Source organism: Babylonia areolata, chromosome 5 (assembly GCF_041734735.1).
Source record: "Babylonia areolata isolate BAREFJ2019XMU chromosome 5, ASM4173473v1, whole genome shotgun sequence".
In the NCBI taxonomy this organism is placed as follows: Eukaryota; Metazoa; Mollusca; class Gastropoda; order Neogastropoda; family Buccinidae; genus Babylonia; species Babylonia areolata.
In genome coordinates, this window is record NC_134880.1 from 41,823,138 (window position 1) to 41,836,393 (window position 13,256).

A 13,256-nucleotide genomic window follows, 5' to 3' on the forward strand; every position below is an offset into this window, starting at 1 on the left:
CGTCTGTGTCTGTATCTGTTTCTCTCTTTTGTCCGCCACTCTCTCTGTCTCTCTCTGTCTCTGTCTCTCTCTCTCTTCTGTGAAACACGTTACGTCTTTCGATCTACATGTCAACTTTAACGGCCTGTAAGTGAATCTGAGAGAGAGAGAGAGAGAGAGAGAGAGAGAGAGAGAGAGAGAGAGAGAGGACAATGTTTCATTGAGGATAGAATGATTAAGCTGAAAGCTTATTTACACCATTCCTCCTCTCTCTCCCTCACACACACACACACATACACACAAAGAGAGAGAGAGAGAGAGAGAGAGAGAGAGAGAGAGAGAGAGACAGAGACAGAGACAGAGAGACAGACAGACAGACAGACAGACAGACAGACAGAGAACGAAACTGAGACAGAGACACGGAGATGTTTGGATCAGCACTGAAAATGACGTCCAGTCATTCTGTGGATGAACATCAGCAACAGGTGGTCAGGAAATACGTCAAGATGCCACTGACATCCAGCCACGGCCCTTCCTTCACAATGTCCAGTCACCTACCTACCTTATCAACCTACCTACATTCCTTCCTACTTACCTGCCTACCTAATCAGCCTACCTACCTTCTTTCCTACCTGCCTACCTACCTACCTACCTAATTAGCTACCTACCTACCAGCCTTCCTACCTTATCAACCTATCCACCTACCTTATCAAACTATCTACTTTCCTTCCTTCCTACCTGCCTACCTACATACGTGCATACCTACCAGTCTTCCTACCTTATCAACCTACATACCTGCCTTCCGTAACTACCTACCTTTCCAACCCACCTACCAGCCTGCCTACCTCATCAACCTACCTACTTACCTTATCAACCTACCTACATACCTCATCAGCCTACCTACCTACCTTACCAACCTACCTACCAACCTCATCAACCTACCTTACCAACCTACCTACCTTATCAACCTACCTTACCAACCTACCTTATCAACCTACCTACCTACCTTATCAGCCTACCTACCTACCTTATCAACATACCAACCTGCCTTCCGTAACTTACTACCTTACCAACCTACCTATGTACCAACCTTCCTTACTGACCTACCTACCTACCGACCCACCTGTTTACCAATCTACCTAACCTTCCCTAACCCAAACCCCTAACCATAACTATCTACCTACCTTACCATTCTGCCAACCTACCTACGCACCTGGCTATCTGCCTACCTGCATTACCAACCTACCTTACCTACCAACCTTACCAACCCACCTTCGTACTCACCTAACTTACCAACCTACCTACCTTATCAACATACCTTACCAACCTACCTTATCAGCCTACCTACCTACCTTATCAACATACCTACCTGCCTTCCGTAACTACCTACCTTACCAACCTACCTATGTACCAACCTTCCTTACTGACCTACCTACCTACCGACCCACCTGTTTACCAATCTACCTAACCTTCCCTAACCCAAACCCCTAACCATAACTATCTACCTACCTTACCATTCTGCCAGCCTACCTACGCACCTGGCTATCTACCTACCTGCATTATCAACCTACCTTACCTACCAACCTTACCAACCCACCTTCGTACCCACCTAACTTACCAAACTACCTACCTACCTGATACCCCCCCTATCTACATAGCTATCTACCTTACCAACATATCCACTACCTACCTACCTACCTACCTACCTACCTAATCTTCTATCTGCCTATCTGTCCGCCAACATGTCAGACTGTCTGCCTGCATGACTATCTACTCCTATATGTTATCTATCTGCTTACTTACCTATTTTCGAAACGACATCAAAGAAAACAGGACAAGTCCGTGAACTGAGAGACAGCGACATCAAATCGAAAAGAAAAGACAAAAAAAGAAAAGACCCCCCCCCGCCCCCCACAAAACAACAGAAAAAAAAGAAGAAGAAAAAGAAGACAAAAATGAGGAAGAAAACCCACCCCCCACCCCTCACATTATAAACAACAACAACAACAATTAAACAAGAAAAACCACCAGAAAATGAACAGACAAGACAAACACAGTAAAAACCAGTGAGGTTCCAAAGACAACAGTTAGCTGAGGTGTGGCTGGGGGAGGGGACGGGGGAGGGGGGAGGAGGAGACCCGGGAGGAAAAGAAAAGGTGGGAGGGGGGAGGGGCGAGGGGGGTGGGGCGGGGGCAGGGGGGGTCGGGGGGGGGAGAACTGTCTGATTTTCCAGTCAGCGGAAACACATGGGTGACGTTTTTACCCACCCACCGGCATGTCGTGTGCTGATTACAGTTTTCAGGGGGTTCTCCACGGAGCGCGGCGGAAGCGGCAAACAAACACAGCTGGAGCGACGCGGCAGGGTACACAACAGATCCCCGCGCGACGCGGTGAATTTTTGTTTCGACCTCAGGGGAGGAGAACGCGTCGCCAAAGTGCAGCGCAAAACATCTCTATCTGTCTGTCTGTCTGTCTATCCATCTGTCTATCTGTCTGTCTGTCTATTTATCTTCTATGTATATATGTATGTATGTATCTGTCTGTCTGTCTGTCTTATTGTCTGTAAATCAATCAATCTGTCTATCCATCTACCTATCTATTGTTTCCTTGTCTGTAAGTGTAATTGTTTTCCTATCAAAGTGGAATAATTTTCTGCATAATTTTGCCACGGACAACCCCCCCCCTCGCCCCCCCTTTTTTTTAACTGTCGTAGATTCTTTGACGAGCGCTAACTGCATGCTGCACACTGGACCTCATCCTAAAGACTAGCGTCGAGACCACTGCTCATCCATCCAAGGGTGTGTCCAGTGGATGGGGTGTGGGAGAAAATTCTGGCGAATGAAGGAATCGATCCCATGCCCTTCTCGGATGCCCTCTGGACGGGCGCAATAGCCAAGTGGTTTACGCGTTGGACTTTCAATCTGAGGGTCCCGGTTTCGAATCACGGTAACGGCGCCTGGTGGGTAAAGGGTGGAGATTTTTCCGATCTCCCAGGTCAACAAATGTGCAGACCTGCTGGTGCCTGAACCCCCTTCGTGTGTATACGCACGCAGATAATCAAATACGCACGTTAAAGATCCTGTAACCGATGCCAGTGTTCGGTGGGTTATGGAGACATGAAAATACCCAGCATGCATGAACCACGACAGAGTCATCGGCAAGTCGATGTTGGTCATGTAACGGAAAGAAGAAGAAGACTCTCACGCTTCCAAGGCGGACGGCGTTACGACAACTAGGCCACCACTCACTGTCTACACATAGATGGACAGCTCATCGGCCAGGAAAGCTGAAGCCAACTGGACGCCATACTGATACTCGTATCCGTCAGTCTGCTAACTGGTGGTGGTTTCGGAACTGTAACCGTGTATTTTCGATGAAATCGTGTTATGCTTGCCCCAACCACATGCCATGTGTCTTGACTGATATCTACCAGCGGTTTGTTTACCAAAGTTATTACAGGAAAACAGTGCAGTGACACGTAGCGAAAACTTGCTGTGAAGGCACACACAGGAATGTCAGCTTAACTAACACCGCGATTAAAGTGAAAGCTTGCCGTGAAGCAATCATTAGCCAGCTGAGCGCTCGGATACATAATTATATGAAGCTACCGCTTCGCGCAATACGGACACGAGTAGCCAAATGGCTGATTGAACACTTCCGCTGGCTTCAGTTAGCAAAGGGGTTCAAAGAATGCATCCGCTATCCGCCTATTTTTAGACCAGTGGCCACCACTCCACACACACTGAAAGAACGCGCGAGAACACGGACGCGACGCGGCTGGGCGGAGGGGTAGCGACGCGGTGAAGATGTTTGGCTCCATGTGGCAGAGGAGGAAAAATAAAACTGTTTGTCACCACTGCCCGCCTTCCACAATGGCATGTAGGCGTGGTGATCTGTCGTCCACTGTCGCCGTAAAGCGAATTACACTGGTCATGTTTTCTATCCATGTCAGAGCTGTATACAACTTCCAGATACATGTTTAGCACACCGATTCAGCCCCCCCCCCCCCTATTTCCCCCCCCTATCTCTCCATACCGCACCTCCATGTTAAAAAAAATGAAACACACGCATGCACAAAAACGCATACGCACATATAAAGCAACAATAAAACAACAACAACAAACAAAAAGAAAGAAAGAAAGAAAGAAAGAAAGAAAGAAGAAGAAGAAGAAGAAGAAGAAGAAAAAATCCACCCTCAAACTACTCACCGTATTAGTTTCTTCCTTTGTTTTGCATTGTTTTGGTTTCCAACTAATCAGAAAGGCTTGAAAGTCTATTAAAAGTTTTAAACAGTGTCATTTATTTCAGAAATTTTACCCCCGAAAACGGAGTATAGCTGCCTACATAGCAGGGTAAAATGGGTCATACACGGAAAAGCCCACTCGTGTGCATACGAGTGAACGTGGGAGTTGCAGCTCACGAACGAAGAAGAAGAATGTAAGAATATTGTTTATTCAAGTGTCACACACACACACACACACACACACACACACACACACACACACACACACAGAGGGGGAGAGAGAGAGAGAGAGAGAGAGAGAGAGAGAGAGAGAGAGAGAGAGAGAGAGAGAGAGAGAGAGAGAGAGAGAGAGAGAGAATCATTTTACACAGTTTCACATTTTTAGCAAGAATGTAATTAACACTGCATTTAAAAGAAATATAGTTGACTATCACTAAAGGTGATAATTTAAAGAAAAAGTAGGATCGGGATAGAAAGGCAAACAAGGGAGAGGGAGAGGGAGAGAGAGGGTGGGATAGAAAGAGTGGGAGAGAGAGAGAGAGAGAGAGAGAGAGAGGTGTTGATATATAAGTTAGGTTTAGATATAATTTTTTTTCCCCGAAGGAAATCAAATTCCAGAAGCTTATATGAATGACCTTTTAAAAAGCCTATAAATTTGTGTCACACACACACACACACACACACACACACACACACACACACACACACACACACACACACAGACAGACAGACAGACAGACAGAGACAGACAGACAGACAGACAGACAGAGAGACAGAGAGAGGAGAAGAAGAAGAGCACAGAAAAGTGAACAACAGAAATGAAATGAAATCAGTCTCCATGGACATTACATTCAGCAACAGTTTTCTCCTTTTATTCACATTTAGGGCTTTTTATTTTTTATTTTACTTTATTAAAAAAAAAAAATCACTTTTCTCCTTGTCTCTGTCTCTCTCAAAAGTTTGTCTCTTAAATATCAGTAATTTCTTCCACTTCACATAGTAATGTTGTTAGAGAAATAGTCATTCCAACAATTGTAAATGCAGACTCCTTTTACATATTGACTATATGCTGACAACTATGACACAAAATTATGGAAGAAATGGTTTTTAAAGATGCCTAGCAAACTTTAAAAAAATTATTTAACGTGCCTCGTGTAAAGATATATATATATATATATATATATATATATATATATAAACTTAATCTATGCATCAACAATGTATTGACAATTGCTTCACAAAGCAAAACTTATAAACAAAGCTTTTGAAATTTGCTTTGCCTCGGGAAAGTAATATATTTCAACATAACTTATATATTAATGATTGTGACACAACATTACAAAAGAAAAGCTTTTTAGATCAATCATGTGCTTTTAAAATTTAGTGTGTCTTAAAAAAGAAGTCTAAACTCTACTTCGGCTCAAATTGCAATTTTCAGAAATTTCCCACAGGAATTTATTTAACTCGACACCAGTCTCTCTCTCTCTCTCTCTCTCTCCCTCTCCCCCCCCCTCTCTCTCTCTGTATGCCCCCCTTCCCTTTTTTCATTCATAATTTTTCTTCCCCAGCCCCCTTTTTATTTATTTCTATTTTATTTTATCATTACTATCATTTCTATTTAAAGAATCCTTTATCTGTTACAATTGCTATGACAAGTGTACATTCATTTAATCTTATTTTGATTTATCTGCGGAATATGAAAACCACCAACACCATGTTTGGACAGAAATCAATTGAATCAACTAACCAACCTTTAAAGTTGCCACAAACTGGGAGAAGCGCGTTTTTTTTTTGTTTTTTTTTTTGTTGTTGTTGTTGTTGTTGTTGTTTTTCCCACAACAGATCTGACGGCCGTCTAATTCCTTGTGGATTTTAAAACACGCACGCAGAGAGTGTCAGATGGCAATTCCCGGCGAAATGGCCGCTTCGCTTCCACTGCTCTCTGAATGGACGGCAACATTCACATCACAACGCTTCGTCGACCAGTTTCGCGTGGTCTACATTGCCGCGCCTTGTCTTGCCGCGTCCGCTCTGTTCAGAATCCTCCCACCTTTATGCAGAGAAGAAAGGAAGGACAGACGGAAGGAAGGACGGAAGGTGGTCCCAACAGGAGAGACAGTACAGACATGTGATGACCCAGACGGGGGCTGTCTTTCGTCAATAACGTGCTCACGCCGCTCGTGCCAAAGGAAAAGCCCTCCTCCTCAACTACCCAGTGCCCCCCCCCCCCCTGTCACCCCTCCCCCCCCCGCCCCTCTCCCCTTTCTCTTTCTCTTAAGGCTTGGGACGTGTTCGATACGACTTCTGTACACATGAGTGGTGGAGCGCTATTAACAGGCCATCAACCGATTTGCCGCCAAAAGATATCTTCAGTCATTTGTTTGTTCATTTATTCACTTGTTTCAGAAACCCCCGATCCGAACTCACCCCTCCCACGCCCCTCCCCCCCCCAAAAAAAAAGGAAACAACAACAAACAACAACACACAAAACAACAACAAAACAACAAGAAACAAACCCAACAACCAAAAACCCTGCCCTCCAGCCCTGCATCTCAGGGATAAGAGAAAAACAAACAAACAAAAAAACAAACAAAACAATTCCATTTGCCTTTCCCCAATAATTTTTCACTTTCAAACTAAAAAAACAACAACGACCAGCACAACAAACAATTAATTAGCCTTTACTAAATCTGTGGGGAAAGCGAAACGCCAAACATCAAACAAAAAGCAGATCTTCTATCCCCTTCCCTGACATTATGTTACCTCCAAACTCTCCTACCCTCTCAGTGATAATGCTACTATTGTTCACCCCCCCCCCATCCATAGCTCCCCCCCCAGACCCCCCTCCCCCCCAAAAAAAAGAGAGAGAGAGATAGAGAGAGACAAAGAGAGACAGAGAAAGAGAGATAGAGAGATAGATAGATAGATAGATAGACATAGAGAGAGAGAGAAAGAGAGAGAGACAGAGAAAGAGAGATAGAGAGAGAGAGAGATAGATAGATAGATAGACATAGAGAGAGAGAGAAAGAGAGAGAGAGAGATAGAGAGAGAGAGATAGAGAGAGTGTGTTGAAAGAAGGATGGAAGAAAAAAAAATACCGACCTCTATTACTTGTCTATTAATTATATTTTGAGTTTCAGTATCAGTTTCGACGAGGTGTCAGAGCGTGCAGACTGATCCATATACGCTACACCACGTCTAATTTGGAAACAAGAAAAAAAAGAAAGAAAACAACAACAACAACAACAAAAAACACATGCCTGACCTTTGCATCAACCCCAATCCCACAGCAATGGTCAGTCCTTGAGAGCTTCCCCTTTCTTTGAAGCGCAAGAGAGGAAGGCATGCAGGAATCAAAAGCTGCCCACATCACCCTGATTTGACCCAAGGAACCCAGACGTCAGTACAGGTAGAACTCGTTTGAAGACAAGACAAGACAAGACAAAACAAGACAAGACAATCATTTATTAAAAAAGAAGAAAAAAAAGAAACACAATCAGAGGGGTACATAAAGAGTACATGACAAAAAATCCCACCTGATAACATATTAAATTTGAACCAGCAATGAAAAATTAGAAATAACATTAACATGAAGAAGAAAAAGAAGAAGAAGAAGAACAAGTACGAGGAAGAAGAGGGGAGGAGGAGGAGGGGGAGGAAGAGGAGCAGGAAGAGGAGGGAGAGGAGGGGGAGGAGGAGGAGGAAGAAGAGTAGGGGGAGGAGGAGGAGGAGGAGAAGGAGGAGGATGAGGAAGAGGAGTGGGAGGAGGAGGAGGAGGAAGAGGAGGGGAGAAGGAGGAGGAGGAGGACGAGGAAGAGGAGAGGGAGGAGGAGAAGGGGGAGGAAGAGGAGGAGGAAGAGACTGATCAAAAAGAATTCCCGATCACCCTCACGAAAGCTGTTCATTTCGAGAGGCGAGGATTTACAACTGGGTGTAAATTAAACAAGGGATGGCCTTGTGAAACATTTCAACGTTTTGGGGGAAAAAACCGGAAAAAACAAATCCCGTTTTGTCGGATATTTACTTCGATATTAGTTGGGGTTTTTTCTAATCATGATAGTTCTCCAGAGTTACACTTTCAGTTTCAACATATTATTTCATCAAACGGTATACCTAGCTCTTAGTTCTCCAGATTTACACTTTCAACTAGAGGAATACCTCGCTTTCAGTTTTCCAGAGACGGGCGCAATTGCCGAGTGGTTAAAACGTTGGACTTTCAATCTGAAGGTTCCGGGTTCGAATCTCGGTAACGGCGCCTGGTGGGTAAAGGGTGGAGATTTTTCCGTTCTCCCAGGTCAACATATGTGCAGACTTGCTTGTGCCTGAACCCCCTTCGTGTGTGTACGCAAACGGAAGATCAAATACGCACGTTAAAGATCCTGCAATCCATGTCAGCGTTCGGTGGGTTAGGGAAACAAGAACACACCCAGCATGCACCCCCCCAAAACGGAGTATGTCTGCCTACATAGCGGAGTAAAAAACGGTCATGCACATAAAAAGCCCACCGTGTACATACGAGTGAACGTGGGAGCTGCAGCCCACGAACAAAGAAGAAGCAGAAGAAGAAGAGATCTCCAGACTTTCACTGTCAACATATTCTTTCAATAAGCGGAATAGTAGTGGAGTGATGGCCTAGAGGAAACGCGTCCGCCCAGGAAGCGAGAGAATCTGAGCGCGCTGGTTCGAATCACGGCTCAGCCGCCGATATTTTCTCCCCCTCCACTACACCTTGAGTGGTGGTCTGGACGCTAGTCATTCGGATGAGACGATAAACCGAGGTCCCGTGTGCAGCATTACTTAGCACATGTAAAAGAACCCACGGCAACAAAAGGCTTGTTTCTGGCAAAAAATACAGAAAAATGGGTGGCGCTGTAGTGTAGCCCGAATTTCACACAGAGAAATCTGTTGTGATAAAAAGAAATACAAATACAAATACGAATAGCTGGCTCTCAGTTCTCCAGACTTACAGTTTCAACATGTTATTGTTCCATCGAGCGTTATACCTATGTTCTCTTCCTCTCTTCTGAACAGGCAAAGGAGGGGGAGGGGAGGAGGGATGGGGGGACGAAAGGTGCGGGAAGTAAGAAGGGTGAGGTGAAGGAGGAGGAGGAGGAGGAGGTGGTGGTGGTGGTGGTGGTTCCAGGTGGGAAAGTGACGCTTATCACGCCAGGTGAGCGCGACCAGGTGTGAGACAGGCGGTAAATGTTGGATGAAGGGAGCCTCGCCGGCCTTCTCATCCTCAGACCCTCCCCCCCCTAGTCCCCCCTCCTCACCCCCTCCCATGCCCCCACGCATCCTTCCCTCCAATCATCCTCCGGTCTGAAGAGGTGAGTGAGCACCTCACGACCTCACGTTAGTACAGCAGTGCAGTTGTCTATTGCCTCGTAGGGGGTGTGTGTGGGGGTGGGTCTTTACTAAGTTTGCCTATGTCAGCAACGTCTGGCCTGCTGTGTCAAAGAGAAAGATGAGAAAAAAACAACCAGACAGACAGACAGAAGGACACACACACACACACACACACACACATATATATATATAATTTTTCACTGTAGCTTGATGAAGCCTTTTGTACACGAAAGTGTGTCTTCACAAGTGACTGAGAACGTTGTTGTTGACTTTTTGCATTCATTATCAGTTGTTTCGCTTGTCAGTTTAACGACTTCTCTTTTACGAAGTCCTTTAAGTAATTTCCTGTAACTGTATTTAGAGGGTTTTTTTTTGTTTGTTTGTTTTGTTTTTCTTCCAAATTTCACCCACATTTTTACCCTCATTTGCCCAGTTTCCCCCCAACCCTCCATTCATCCACATCTCCCACCCCTTCTAACCGATAATACTCAGATGTATTCATAAATACTTTAACAAAATGTCTTCAATCACCGATATGTGTGGCGGGACATTAAACAAAAATTCCTCCTTCCACACACACACACACACACACACACACAGAGGCACGCACAGAATTCAGTTCAGTTCAGTCCCTCAAGGAGGCGTCACTGCGTTCGGACAAGTCCATCAGCTGCACCATTATTGCCTGCTAAGCAAAAGTAATGCCTGATCAGCAGCGTAAGCCAACGGGCTTAGTCAAGACTTGAGAGGAAAAATAATTATTCTAAAATAAATGAACGAACAAACAAACAAACGAGCAAAGAAACAAACAGATAAATAATAAATCGAGATAGATAAATAAATAAATAAGTGAATAGACACACAGATAGATACAAACACAATAGATAGATACATTAGGATAACACTGGACTTAGTTCTACTCTCGGAGCGACACCCCCCCCCTTCCCCCCAGCAACCCCCCTCCCTCCTCCCCAACCCCCCCCCCCCCCCCCCGCCCGGGCCCCCCTCCCACACACCTCCTTCTCCACCTCTTGTACTGCCAACGACTGTTCAACTAATCCACAATAAATTGTCCAAGGGGTCAGAATAAGGGGAGAGAGGGGGTGTGGGGAGGGTCACCGCATTTCCCGACACCGTCCACACCAGTCATGCGATGAGTTCGCAAAGGCCGGAGGAGGAATTGACGATGGTCGATGAGACCTACATAAATCAAACATATCCACCACCACGTGCAACTCGGTGCGCCATAGTGTGTGTGTGTGTGTGTGTGTGTGTGTGTGTGTGTGTGTGAGAGAGAGAGAGAGAGAGATAGAGAGAGAGAGAGAGAGAGAGAGAGTCAGTGCACCCATTACTCACTGAGTGTATGTGAGTGCGCCTTTATTAAAAAAAAAAGTGCGTGTGTCAGTGCACCATTATTCAAAGAGTGTGTGCGAGTGCACCATTATTCAGAGTATGTGTGTGAGTACACATTTATCCATGGAGTGTGTGTGAGTGCACCTTTATTCATAGAGTGTGTAAGTGTAGCATTATTCAAAGAGTGTGTGTGTGAGTGCACCATTATTCAAAGAGTGTGTGTGTGAGTGCACCATTATTCATAGAGTGTGTAAGTGCACCATTATTCAAAGAGTGTGTGTAAGTGCACCATTATTCAAAGAGTGTGTGCGAGTGCACCATTATTCAGAGTGTGTGCGAGTGCACCATTATTCAGAGTGTGTGTGAGTGCACCATTATTCAGAGTGTGTGCGAGTGCACCATTATTCAAATAGTGTGTGTAAGTGCACTTTATTCATAGAGTGTGTGTGAGTGCGCCATTATTCAAAGAGTGTGTGCGAGTACACATTTATCCATGGAGTGTGGGTGAGTGCACCTTTATTCATAGAGTGTGTGTGAGAGCACCTTTATTCATAGAGTGTGTGTGAGTGCACCATTATTCAAAGAGTGTGTATGAATGCACCTTTATTCATAGAGTGTGTGTGAGTGCACCTTTATTCATAGAGTGTGTAAGTGCACCATTATTCAAAGAGTGTGTGTGAGTGCACATTATTCATGGAGTGTGTGTGAGTGCACCTTTATTCATAGAGTGTGTAAGTGCACCATTATTCAAAGAGTGTGTGTGTGAATGCACCTTTATTCATATAGTGTGTAAGTGCACCATTATTCATAGAGTGTGTGTGAGTGCACCATTATTCATAGAGTGTGTGTGAGTGCACCTTTATTCATAGAATGGATGTGAGCGCACCTTTACTTATCGAGTGTGTATGAATACGCCCCTATTCGAAAGGTGTGTGTGAATGCAATCTTATTCATAGAATAAGTGTGAGTGCACCCTTATTCATACAGTGTGTGTGTGTGTGTGTGTGTGTGTGTGTGTGTGTGTGTGTGTGTGTGTGTGTGTGTGTGTGTGTGTGTGTGTGTGTGTGTGTGTGCACGTGCGTGTGTGCACGTGCGTGCGTGAACGCGCACATTTATTCATGTGTGTGTGTGAGAGTGCTTTCATTCACAGAACACTGAACACCGAAATGTTTAATGTCATTTGCTGAAAAGCTCTGGTGACATAGTTGGTACAAATCAGAACAAAATGGTGCAAACAGATGAAATGGAACAGAAAAAACCCAAAAAACAAACGAACAAAAAAACAAACAAACAAACAAACAAAACCCAACAAAAAACAAAACCAGAATTGAAACAACATAAACTAAAAAGAGATTTTGTGACACTTTGGCACATTGTCATTAGCTTAAAAGTACATGTGACAGGGGGTAATTTGCCTTTTTTCAGTCGTTCGTCTCCAAGGTTTGGACAGTACACAGAAAACAAAGTACAGATTAATCATATAAAAAAAATATTTACGCATGTAACATCGATACACATCATATCAATACGAACACATCAAATAATTACAATGTCGAGATTGACCATCCAAATGTAGCCCTTCCTTTTTTATCTATGCTTTTTTTCTCATAGAACCCATACTAATTTTTAATTGACTAATGAGTATTTGGACCGATGATGGACGTTGTTCGTACATTTATTGCCTCAGATACATAATTATTTTGCAAGTGAAAGATGCATATCTTCATTTTCTGTCATTAGTATGCCGAACAAATCTTTTCTCTGCGCTGGAGCTGTATTGAAAGTGGTGCAGTTTTTTTTTTCGTAATTCATCGTATCTTTTGAAGTTAAATATGAAATGATTTTCATCTTCATTCACAGAGTGTGTGAGCGTATCTTTATTCATAGAATGTGTGAGTGTACCTTTATTCATAGTGTGAGTGTACCTTTATTCATAGAGTGTATGAGTGTACCTTTATTCACAAAGTGTGTGAGTGTACCTTTATTCATAGAGTGTGTGAGTGTACCTTTATTCATAGAGTGTGTGAGTGTACCTTTATTCATAGAGTGTGTGTGTGTGTGTGTGTGTGTGTGAGTGCACCTTTATTGACAGTGAGTGTACCTTTATTCATAGAGTGTGTGAGTGTACCTTTATTCATTGAGTGTGTGTGTGTGTGTGTGTGTGTGTGTGTGTGTGTGAGTGCACCTTTATTGACAGTGAGTGTGTGTGCGTCCACTTTTATGGATTGTTGTTGTTGTAGTTTTTGTTGCTCATTCACTTATCGGTCAGTTTTTCTTCAGGAACAGTTTTCAATTCCCTCTTCGCCGTGTTTTTCCCCCTGTCTCTTCAACACAC